We start from the raw sequence: 11,952 nt of genomic DNA, 5'->3' as shown, positions 1-11,952 counted from the left end.
CAAATGCCTAGTTCCTGAGCCTGGCACATGGGCAATGCCCAATAAATATCAATTGATTGATCCATTAGTTGGCTACTCACCGGTTTGCAGAGCAATGACCAGCCCACCGCTCTGCCTGCACACACCACAAAGAGAGAGAATCCTTAGGCTTTGATGGGAGAGTTGTTAAGTTGGCAGGTGAGCCTGCTACAAACCCTTGCCTATAAATGCCCTGCCTTCTACTTCCAGCTCTGCTTATTAACAGTAAAATAATGATGTAGCAGAAAGTGAACTGCAAACACTGCCAAATTCTAAGAGAGGAGCTGGATGCATGCCTTTTAGTCCTCATGTATTCAATCCTCTTGGTCTGTGTCAAGCTCTGTGCTTTACAGCAAGAATTCCGATGTTGCCATCTTACTGCATCTTATTAGCTGGACAGAATAGGGTGCACACAGAGGCAACTTCTTTGTTTCTTTTCAGTGTCATTCAAACTCAGTGCCCAGATGCATTTTTTTCCTGGGTTCTTGAATATAAAATCTTGGGCAGGTCTATAACTTTGAGCAACCAGAACAGTCCCATTTCAGTGTAAGGCTCCCTCTGACTTCTTATCTAACTCTTAGGCTCTCTCTGTCTCAAGGCCAGAACTGCTTTGGACTGGAAATAGGCATGGGAAATGGGCACATCAGTTTCTCCTTTCTCACCCAACTTCACACCCACATCCTACCCTCCAGACTCAGTGTCTGACATCTTTGCAGCTGGAATCCAACACAGGGCTCTCTGACTTCAGCAGATATTTTGAGCTAGCTGTTTGCCTGAGAAAACCTTATGGTTTCCCTAAGAATTCCCTTTTGAGGTATCTCCAAGTGCAGCTCCATGGCCTGGGTGATGTTGCCACTGGCCAGTTGTTTACAATGCCCTCCCTCTGTTCCTGTCTCCCATGGGCTCATTCCAGGACCATGAATAAAGGTGCCAGACAAATGAATAAGTGGAGACCAAAATGCAGACTTGGCTTTGTGCCCTCATGAGGAGCTTCTCAAATGGAGGGAGGGCCACCTTCGGGTCATTTGTCAGCCAAAGGAGGGTGCTTTCCGTGATTCTCCCCAATCCACCCTCTGTGAGCTGAGGCTCTGAGTCTCTCTTTGTTTGGGTCCATGACCCTTCTGCTTGTTTTAGGGCAGTTCCAGATGGTGCCCCACCTGTGGATCTCCAAGTGGAGATCCACTTGGTTCTAAGAAGGGCTTCCACGTCCTTCCCCTACCAAGGGTATCAGCAGTTACAGGCCTGGGCAGTCATCTTCCTCTTTGCTCTCCCACCAATCATGTTGTTTCAGCCATCTCCTTTCACCTTTCGCTTGCTTGGGCATGGGTCAGACACCAAGCCCTTGTGTCCCCCCACATTGCTGGAGACACATATCAAGCCTTATAAATTACTCTCCTGAAGTTCCTGTTATGCATGCAAAGGTCTTGAAGGAGAAGAAGCACTGCCTTCCCTCTCCCCTCCCCTCCCCAGGGCTGGGAAACAGGTGTGGAAGGGAAAATGCCATGGCATTCCAACAACTCAGAGGAATCTTCCATTCCTGGCCTCCTTACCCTCTAATCCCTCACAGGCTATGGATGGGTGATCACCAGTGCTCCTGGCTTGCCAGGGGAGGTGACTCTTAAAACATGAGTAGGCGTTAACTGAATGAAGAAGGGAGAGTGGCCTATATGGGCGTGTAGGGCACAGAGCAGCACAGGAAGGAGCATGAGAAAGCGTGGCGTATTCTAGGAGCCCCATATGACTGCATGAGGAAGAGAGAGTTTGAGGGATGGTCAGAGATGGAATTGCAATCGGAGAACCAAGTTCTAGCCACATCCTGCAGTGTTTTGTACACTATGCTAAGAAATTTTAATGCTATCCTATAGGATTAGCCATCAAATGGTATTACTCAAGGGAGTACATGTTTGGCCCTTAGCATGCTATTTTTGGCTGCAATGTGGAGAGGCATGGTGAGAGTAGAGACTTCTTTGGTGTGAGCTGAGAACATTAATAAGCAATGTTCAGAGGATCTTCCAATCAGAATAAAGAATATCTGGAGCTTCCCTGGTGGCACAGTGGTTAAGAATCCACCTGCCAATGTAGGGGACACGGGTTCGAGCCCTGGTCTGGGAAGATCCCACATGCTGTGGAGCAACTAAACCCATGTGCTACAACTACTGAGCCCATGTGCCACAGCTACTGAAACCTGCGCACCTAGAGCCCATGCTCCACAACAAAACAAGCCACCGCAATGAGAAGCCTGTGCACCGCAATGAAGAGTAGCCCCCACTCGCCACAACTAGAGAAAGCCCGCGTGCAGCAACGAAGACCCAACGCAGCCATAAATAGATAGATAGATAGATAAATAAATAAATAAAATTTATTTTTTTAATTGCTGTTTAAAAAAATAAAGAATTTCTGACTTTTTTTCTTATTTCTCAAAGTCTTTCTAATACAGTCTTGAAAGTCATACATTCTCCTTGGTTTGCCAAGTTCTTAGGGAGGCATTGTGATTGAGAGATTTAATTGTGATTTTATTTTTTTATGAAAAGAACCAGTGTCAATCCACACTGAGAAATCCTCTGAGAAATCAGGCTGGCCAGGCCAGGCCAGCAGCCCCCCTGCCCAACTCAGAGGCTCAGTGGCAAGGGGTGGCTTTATTCCAAGTGACCTGGGTTTTATTTCAGCATCACTATTTACTTGTGACCTCAGACAAATATTAAATTTCTCTGGGTCTCAGTTCCCTCATATATAAAAATGACCCTAAGAATGTATGAGTCAGAATAAGCTAGGTTATGCTGCTGTAATAAACAAACCATCAAATCTTAGTCACTTAGAGCAGTAAAGCTTTGATTCATGCTTTCAGTGCATATCCAATGTGGGTCAGCTGGAAGCTCTGCTCTTTGATCCCTGACTTCAACCCTCAGACTGATGGAGCACTCACCATCCCACACCCTGTGATCACTGTGGCCGATGGGGATAGAGATCTCTAGAGGGTTTAGCACCTGCAATTAAATGTCTGGATGTGTCTACAGTTAGTATGGATATGGTATGCATTACTTCTGCTCACAACTTTTTGGTCAGAACAAATCACATGGTCCCACTCCACCACAAGTACCTACCCCACAAGCCTGTGGTGGGGTTAAACACAGAGTGCTTGGCACAGAGCTTCAAACCCACCAGGCTCTGACAAAGCTCTACAATGAAGAGTGGCCTCTGCCCACAGGGGTAGTTAAGACTTTCAACTTCTCTCTGAGAAGTACTTTAGAAAAAGGATTGTATCCTCAACACAGGTAGACACTGGGCCTCCCATTTCAAAATGATAAAAGGAAATTTGAAAATTCCAGTGAAGGAAAGCCTGGTTGAGAAACAGAAATCCAAAAGGACCAGGGTTGGCAACGGTCTCTACCTTTGAGTTGTAGACATAGAGTGTCCTAATACAGAATTTGGGGAAAGGCTCAATATTTTGTAATAACCTATAATGGAGAAGAATCTAAAAATGTTATACATATGTATATGTATAACATATGAAAGTAACACACTGTAAATCAACTATATATTAATAAAATTTTTTTAAATACTACAAGTACCACAGTGATGGCACTGACTATGTAGATGGGCTGTTGGAGAATCATGTTTGATTCAGACAGTTGGTAGTGGAGGCTGAGCACCCTCACTCTGCACTCTTGGTGGATGGATCTGTAACTTTCTGTAGAACCCGCCCTGCCAATATGTGAACAGCCACGGCATGGTTAAAGCAGAGTTGGGAAGACCACTTTTCAAAATTAAACTTTTTTATTTTGAGATAATTATAGATTCACATGCAGTTATATGAACTAATACAGATGATTCCCTGTACCCTTCACTCAGTTTGTCCACAATGGTAACATCTTACAAAACTAGTACGACATCACAACCAGGATATTGACATTGATGAAATCCATCCCTCTTGTTCAGATTTCTTTGTTTTACTTGTACTCATTTGTATGTGTATTTTAAGTTCTATAATACCTGAAATTTACATACATAATATTGTACATCAGCTGTGTTTCAATTTTTTAAAAAGTTCTATACAATTTTATCATGGGGGTAGGGTCATGTATCCACCACCACAGTCAAGACACAGAAGAGTCTATCACCATCAGGATTTCTCCTGGTACCCTTTTATAACTACACCCACTTCCCTGTCCATCTCCTCCCCTACTTCCTCCCAAACCTATAGTAACCACAAATCTGTTCCCCATTTCTATAACTTTGTCATTTTAAGAATGTTATATAAATGGAGTCATGCTGTGAAAACTTTTGTGACAGGCTTTTTCTCTCAGCATAATTCTCTAGAGATCCATCCAAGCATGTATCAATAGTTCACTCCTTTTGGTGTGAATGTACCAAAGTTTATTTAACCATTCACCTGCTTAAAAGGCATCCAGATTATTTGCAATTTTTGGCTATTACAAATAAAGATCCTATGAACATTCAGGTACAGGTTTTTGTGTGAACATGTTTCCATTTCTCTGAGATAAATGTCTAATATGCAGTTGCTGAGTCTTATGATAATTGTATATTTACTTTTTTATAAGAAATTGCCAAACTGTCTTCCAGAGTGACTGTACCATTTTATATTCCCACAGCAATGTATGAGTGACCCAATTTATCCACATCCTACTAGCATTTGGTGTTGTCATTTGTTATTTAACCATTCTGATGTGTGTATAGAGATATCTGTGGTTTGACTTTGCATTTCTCTAATAGCTAATGAGATTTAACAACTTTTCATGAGCTTACTTGTCATCTGTATATAATCCTCAGTGTAATATCTGTTCATGTCTTTTGCCTATTTTCTAAGTGGATTTTTTTTTGTATTTTACTGTTGAGTTTTGAGAGTTCTTTATATATTTTAGATACTAATCCTTTGTTGGATGTGTAGTTTGCAAATACTTTCTCCCAGTTTACAGTTTGTCTTTTCACCCTCTTAATAGAAACTTTCACAGAGAAAGGATCAATTTATTAATTTTTCCTTTTATGGATTGTGCTTTTGGTGTCAAGTCTAAGAACTCATTGCCTAGCCCTAGAACCCAATCCTTTCCTTTTTTTCTTCTAAAAGTCTCATAGTTTTACATTTACATTTGAGTCTATGATCCATTTTGAGTTTGTTTTTGTAAAGGTGTAAAGTTAATGGGACCGATGGAGTTTTTTTGTTGTTATTTTGGTTTTTTGGTTTTTTGGTCTATGGATGTCCATTTGTTGAAAGGCCATTTTTTTTCCATTAAATTTCTTCTGCACCTTTGTCAAACATTAATTGGGAATACTTGTGCAGGTCTATTTCTGGGTTCTTCATTCTGTCCCATTGACCTATGTGTCTATCCTTCTGCCAGATTACACTGACTTGACTATGGTAGCTATATGGTAAACCTTTATATTGAGTACAGTGATTCCTCCCACTTTATTCTACCTTTTCAAGATTATTTTAGCTGTTCTAGGGCTTGTGCATTTTCAGAGCATTTAAAAATTTTTATATAATGTAAATTACACTAAAACTATAGAATAAAATTTATAAAATGTATTTTAGAATAAGCTTATCTATGTCTACAAAATGCTTTGCTGGGGATTTGATAGGAATCACATTTGACCTCTAAATTAATTTGGGAAGAATTGACATCTTTACCATGTTGAGTTGGGATGTCCACTTTTGCTCTACAGTTTAGTGATGAATGTGTGTATGTTTGAGCAACCTCATACAAATGGTGTGCTGGCAGATAATAGAAGCTTAATAAATATTTATGGCAGAGAGGAAGGATGGGAGAGCCAGGCAAAATCTTGAAAAATCTGGATCAGTGGTTCCCAAATCTGGCCACACATACAATCCTCTGCTGTGGTTGGTAAAAGTACAGATTTCTGGGTTTCACCTCAGCCCTGCTGATTCAGAGTCTCCAGGTTGAGGCCAGTGGACCTCTATTTTTAACACCCTCTATAGTTGATTCTCAGGTACAGTCAGGTTTGAAGATGTACAATACAGCAGCCAGACATGGACATAGTTTGCAGGCAATGAGCTGAGTCCCTTAGGACTGTACTATTCTTTCTGACACTTGCCCTGAAACAAAGCAAGTGGCAGCTGCAGTCAAGTTCACCTAAGGCAAATGAACATGCCCTTCATGAGATATGGCTCAAAATGAGTAAACAGACCCAGGGAGCCAGGAAGGTCCTTTCCTATGAGGAGGAAGACTAGATTCATTTTGAACCTGTAGCCACCCATTTCTTTTCCAAAGAGGAAATAAGCAACCGGAGTTCAGCAGAGTACAAGCAGTTGCAAAGTTGTAAATACTGTTATTTTCTCACTGTATTGCATACTTGATTAATCCCCTAACGCTGAGGTCCATGACACTGTGCAATAGGGCCCTGAGGGAGCTGACCCCAGCCCTGAGAGCATTGGAAACAAGACTGTTCAGATGCCTGGAAACTTCTTTTTCATTAATAGCAGAACAAGCCAAATAACCTGTAAGGCTTTTCTACTATAAAGAAAATAGGAAATTAGAAATAAAAGTACATAGAGAAGGGTCCATAAATTAAATTTTCAAACACAGGCTTCTTTAAACCTTTGTCATCGCTTTTGTTTGTTCTCTCTGCTATTTTAATCTTTTATTTTCAATGTAAAATTCATTATGTAAGTAAGAAATATATAAAAGTAAAGGAATTTTTAACAAAATAAAGCATATTCTCCTAATCCCATCACCCAAACACTGGGCAAATTCTATTCCACTCCTGCACCTTCCCTGCTCTTCACTGTACTCATCTGTGTGCACGCATGCTTTTCTGTTGCTTTAATCAGCTAGCGTACAATTTTGAGTCATTATAACAAACATTTTTCTAAGTTGTGACTTTTTGGTACTTACTTTATTGTCTTCTTGGCTGCATAATATCCCATTATGCTATTGTACTAGAAATGTCTTTTTTTCACCATGTTGTCTTTAATATTACCATATTTTATTCTATTACCATTTCTATTCTATTCTATTCTGTTCTTTTCTTCACTAAACATAATTGGTTATTTTGGGGGGGTGGGTTTTTTTTTTTTGTGTGGTACGCGGGCCTCTCACTGTTGGGGCCTCTCCTGTTGCGGAGCACAGGCTCCGGACGCACAGGCTCAGCAGCCATGGCTCACGGGCCCAGCCGCTCCGCGGCATGTGGGATCTTCCCAGACCGGGGCACAAACCCGTGTCCCCTGCATCGGCAGGCGGACTCTCAACCACTGCGCCACCAGGGAAGCCCCCACATAATTGTTTTTAATAGTACTATATTCTAAGGCATTTCCGCCATTTTTCATTTGTTGTTTTTATCAAGAACAATGATATGAACATCTTAAACAGATATTTTCTTATTCTGAATTATTTCTTTGGGATAAATTCTCAGGAATAACATTGTTAGGTCATTGGGCATAAGCATCTTTATGACTTTTGGTATTTCTGAGAATACCAGCTTCACCAAAATTTTGCCAAAATTGGATAGTATTTTTAAAAATTTTTGTGAATGTGGTGGATGCAAATTAATACATTGACATTCATTATTTTTATTAGAATGTGTCCACCATTTGTATTTTTATCGCATACATTGTCTATTGAAATCCATTATTACTCTATTATAAATTATAATGGTCTTTCTGAATATTATAGGTATTAACATGTAGTCACAATTATGTAAATGTTTTCCCAATCCACTGCTCCTATTTTTTTTAATTCAACAAATAAATATTTATTGAACATTTACTACGTGCTAGCAATGAGTTTAGGTTTTTTTTTCATTTAGAAAAAAATTACATTAACATTTGCTTTCAGTAAACTATATTTTTTTTCCATAAGCATAAAATATAAAGTTTTCATAGGGTTATTTTTGCCCATAAGATATTAATTTACTCAATTATGAATTGCCCTATGGCAAGTTTGAGAACATAATCTTTATAGCTGGAGAGGGAAAAGTATGTTATTTCTGCCACTTTCCCATTGTTGGTAATTAATTGCTCAAACCAATGCTTGTAAGACACTTGCTCTGGAAGAAAAAAATCGAGGCTGAGTTCCAAATAACCATTCCAGAATTAACTTACTTTAGTTTTTTAATAGTCATATTTTAAAAACTATATAAGCTTCAGAGCATAGGAACGATTTCAAATACTAGTCAAAGGTTATCCTCACTTAATCTTCCAGAGCTGATTCTCTGGGTAGCAGTTAAGAACATGAAAGAAAATGGGGAAATAAAGGGGAAACATGCCCTTCCTTTCTCTCAAGAGAAGAAAATACTGTCAGAGTCATGGCAAACCGTGTTATCTCAATTTTCAGGAATTTGAAAAAGAGGTAATTCTCTCTAGAATTCTTTCCAAATTCATCCCATGAGAGGTGTTTCCCTAGATACTCCTAATCCGCAGGGAATGATAAATATCCTGGAATAAGAGGCCCAATAAAAACAGAAATATCTGAGACCTAATGAATCTATGGTTAGAGCCACCAATGCCATGATTACACAAAACCTAGCCGACCCCACTACGGTGACCGCTTCATCACAAATGCTTTCTCCTCTCTAAAGGCTAACAAACCAAGTCCCACTTTGTTAATCCTAGTGGGCCCCTCTCCCCTGGTCCTTGTGCCCTAGTGCCCCAGCCAAACTTAAAAGAGACAGGTGTACGCCCTAGTCCAGACAGGGATACGTGGGTGGCTTGCTCAGTCACAGGCAGGCTTCCTGCTCTGAGGTTTCTTACCACTAGCAGCCTAGCACAAACCATTTTCTTTCTGGGTAAGATAATATTCCTCTGGGAAGAGGTTAGGTCTTCCTCTCCACGACTCTCTGAGCAGATCTGACTTCCTTCCCACAAACTGACATCATTCAAGAGAAGTCTCTCTTGATCTATTTCCTTCTTAGCCCCAAGTCACCCTCCAGCTTGAAAGGATCAGGAAGCTCTCCCTCACCCTGATAAAAGCCTTCTTCACCAACTTTCCTGTAGCAATCAGCCCAGCTCTTGCCACATATCCCCTTATTTGTTGAATAGATGAATGACTAAGTATTCTGTTTTCACTTGTTTCTATCTCCCCTTCATGGGAACACTTCCACAGATGGGCAGCCTCCCCACGGTGGCATGGTCAGAGTGGCCTCAGGCATCTGCAGGCTACTCAGCACTACCTCAGAGTTGCTGCCACTTTCACACTGACAATCAATTCAGAAACGCACCTCAGCCTATGACCAGCGAACACAGGTGACAAGTTGGGAAGGTGAAGCAGGGGTGTAATAAGGGAAACACAGTGCTAACTTAAATGGCACCTCCAGGTATGAGAATGCCATGGAGAAAAAGGAATGGCAAAGAGCAAGGATTTCTCTGAAAAGTAGAAACTTCTTTCCTATCCTGTATTCCCAGATGCCCACCTGAAGTAGGCTGTGCATTCTCCAAGCTCCCACCTCCATTTCTCAAAATACCCCCCTGAGTGTAGTATCCAAGGCTCCTTTATCCTTCCCTCTAGGAACTCTTCTTGTCCCTCTTCCACAGCCGGATTCCTAGTCATTCTCTCTAGAGAAACTGTCATAACCTGAATGCCAGGTTTATTCACCACTGTGAAGTTTCTGATGTCTGAAAAGGACTGAACTATGTCTGAAGAATTTTCCACATTCAATGTACTCATAAGTCTTCACACCAGTGTGAATTCTGTAATGTTCACTAAGGTGTTCATATTTGCAGAAGGTTTTCTCACACTCACTATACTTATAGAGCTTCTCACCAGTGTGAGTTCTATGATGTTCAGTAAGAGACGTGTTGTGAGCAAAGGCTTTCCCACATTCTTGACATTTATAGGGCTTCTCTCCAGTATGAATTCTCATATGCTGAGTGAGGCAGGTATTCTGGTTAAAGCCCTTCCCACATTCATTGCATTTATAGGGTTTTTCTCTGGTGTGACTTCTCTGATGCTGAATAAGACAAATGCTTTGAATGAAAGCTTTACCACATTCACTGCATTGGTAGGGTCTTTCCCCTGTATGAATTCTCTGATGTTTAGTGAGTGGGGTGCTCTGAGCAAAAGCTTTGCCACATTCCTTACACTTATAGGGTTTTTCTCCAGTGTAAATTCTGTAATGTTGTGTAAGATTTGAGTGTTTGCGAAAAGAAGAGCCACATTCGTTGCATAAATAAGGTTTCTCACCAGTGTGAATTCTCTGATGATGAATGAGGTGTGTGTTCTGACTGAGCACCTTCCCACATCTATTACATTTATAAGGTTTCTCTCCAGTGTGAATTCTCTGGTGTTCAGTAAGATGTGAATGGTTGCGGAAGGAATTTCCACAGTCATTACATTTATACGGTTTCTCTCCAGTGTGGATTCTCTAATGCTGAGTAAGAAATGATCGACATCAAAATGTTTTCCCCCACTGCTCATATCCATATGGTTTCACTCCGGTATGAATTCTTTGATGTCGAACAAGGAATGAACTACGGCTAAAAGTTTTCCCACATTCCTCAGATGTGTAGGGTCTCGTATGAATTCTCTGATGCTGGGTAAAGGATGAGCTTTGATTAAAAGTTTTTCCACATTCACTATATTTCCAAGATTTTTTTCTGTGTAGAGAGGGTCGGACATTTACTTTGGTCTGAAATTTCATTGGTGTGTATGCTACTTGTCTCCCACTGATGTAGGCTCTCTTCTGTAGAAACCCTGAGATGTGTAACAAGACTTGAGGTCAAAAGCAGGCTTCTCTCAAAATTATATTCTTGTCTAATCATTTCTGGAGGTGCTTCTTTGTGGATGAAAGTTATTCCCCCAAAACCTTCTTGGAAAAGGCATGGTCCAGGAACCTCTCTGGGAGGGTTTTCCTTCATGCTCTCACATACATATTTTTCTTCAAATGTAGGATCCTGGTATTCATCCTCTTGGGATCTCTTTGATGCTATCCCTGACAAATCAATTTCAGAGCCATCCTGCTCTGGAGCAGGCTTGTTCACCCAACCTGGACAAATCTCTCTTTCAATCTCTCTCTCTTCAGCTCCTTGCATATTCAACATCCACAAATCTTCTCTTTGCTTTGATTGTAGAAGACTTCAAGGTTGAAAAACTGGGAGCCCATGATGTCCTGGGGCTCCCCGCAGGGCGGCAACCACGGTCCCAGAGGTACACGGAAACCCCACTGCTCCTATTTTTCCATTAATATTGTCACTGTTACTATACAGAAGTTTTAACTTTTTCTATATTGTCAACACTGTAGTTCTTCTTTGTTATACTCTGTCTATTGCTGGCAGCCAGAGGAAGTTATTACTCCTCTGTATATCTGATAAAACTAGAATATATTTTCCACCAGTTTTCCTATGCTTTTTTATTTAATCAAGCTGTATGTAATTTTAGTAGATGATGTGACTTTTGAATCTAAGTCATCTTTTCCATCTATCTTAGTTCGATCTATGAAATTGGGCTCCTTCCCCCACATTGAGACTGATTGCCATACGTCCCCCATTATATAGCACTGAGTGTTCCTTGGCTCACATTGTGGTCCTCCAGGTCTATTTCTTTTGTACACTTAATGACTCCAACCTTTAGCTTTTTAGTTTTTTTTGTTATGGTGGTGGCTATATGTCCTAATATCTGATAATGCTGGATCTGCCACTTCACTCTTCCTTTTTTTTAGATGTTCCCATCTTATTTTTCTTTCATATAATTTTTAGAATTAGAACCCAAAAGGAAAATGTTTTTAAAAGAATGTATAACCATTTGGAGTTGCATAGGTAGAACACAGAAAGATGACAAAACACATTACTCCCATGGCCTTTGAGCCAAGTCTCTCAGCAGATTCCCTTGAGGGAACTGGGGGCACTTTGAAAACCATGGAAACTCCTTCAACCAATGGAGAACCCAAAAGTGCCTCACCCTGTCCTGGCTTATCTTGATGTAGGAGGTTGATTCTCAAATTCTTTCACCAGGCGAAGCCCCCTGTAAG

This window comes from Mesoplodon bidens, assembly GCF_964165515.1.
Source record: "Mesoplodon bidens genome assembly, chromosome: 1".
NCBI classification, from domain to species: Eukaryota; Metazoa; Chordata; class Mammalia; order Artiodactyla; family Ziphiidae; genus Mesoplodon; species Mesoplodon bidens.
This window is presented reverse-complemented; position numbering follows the sequence as displayed.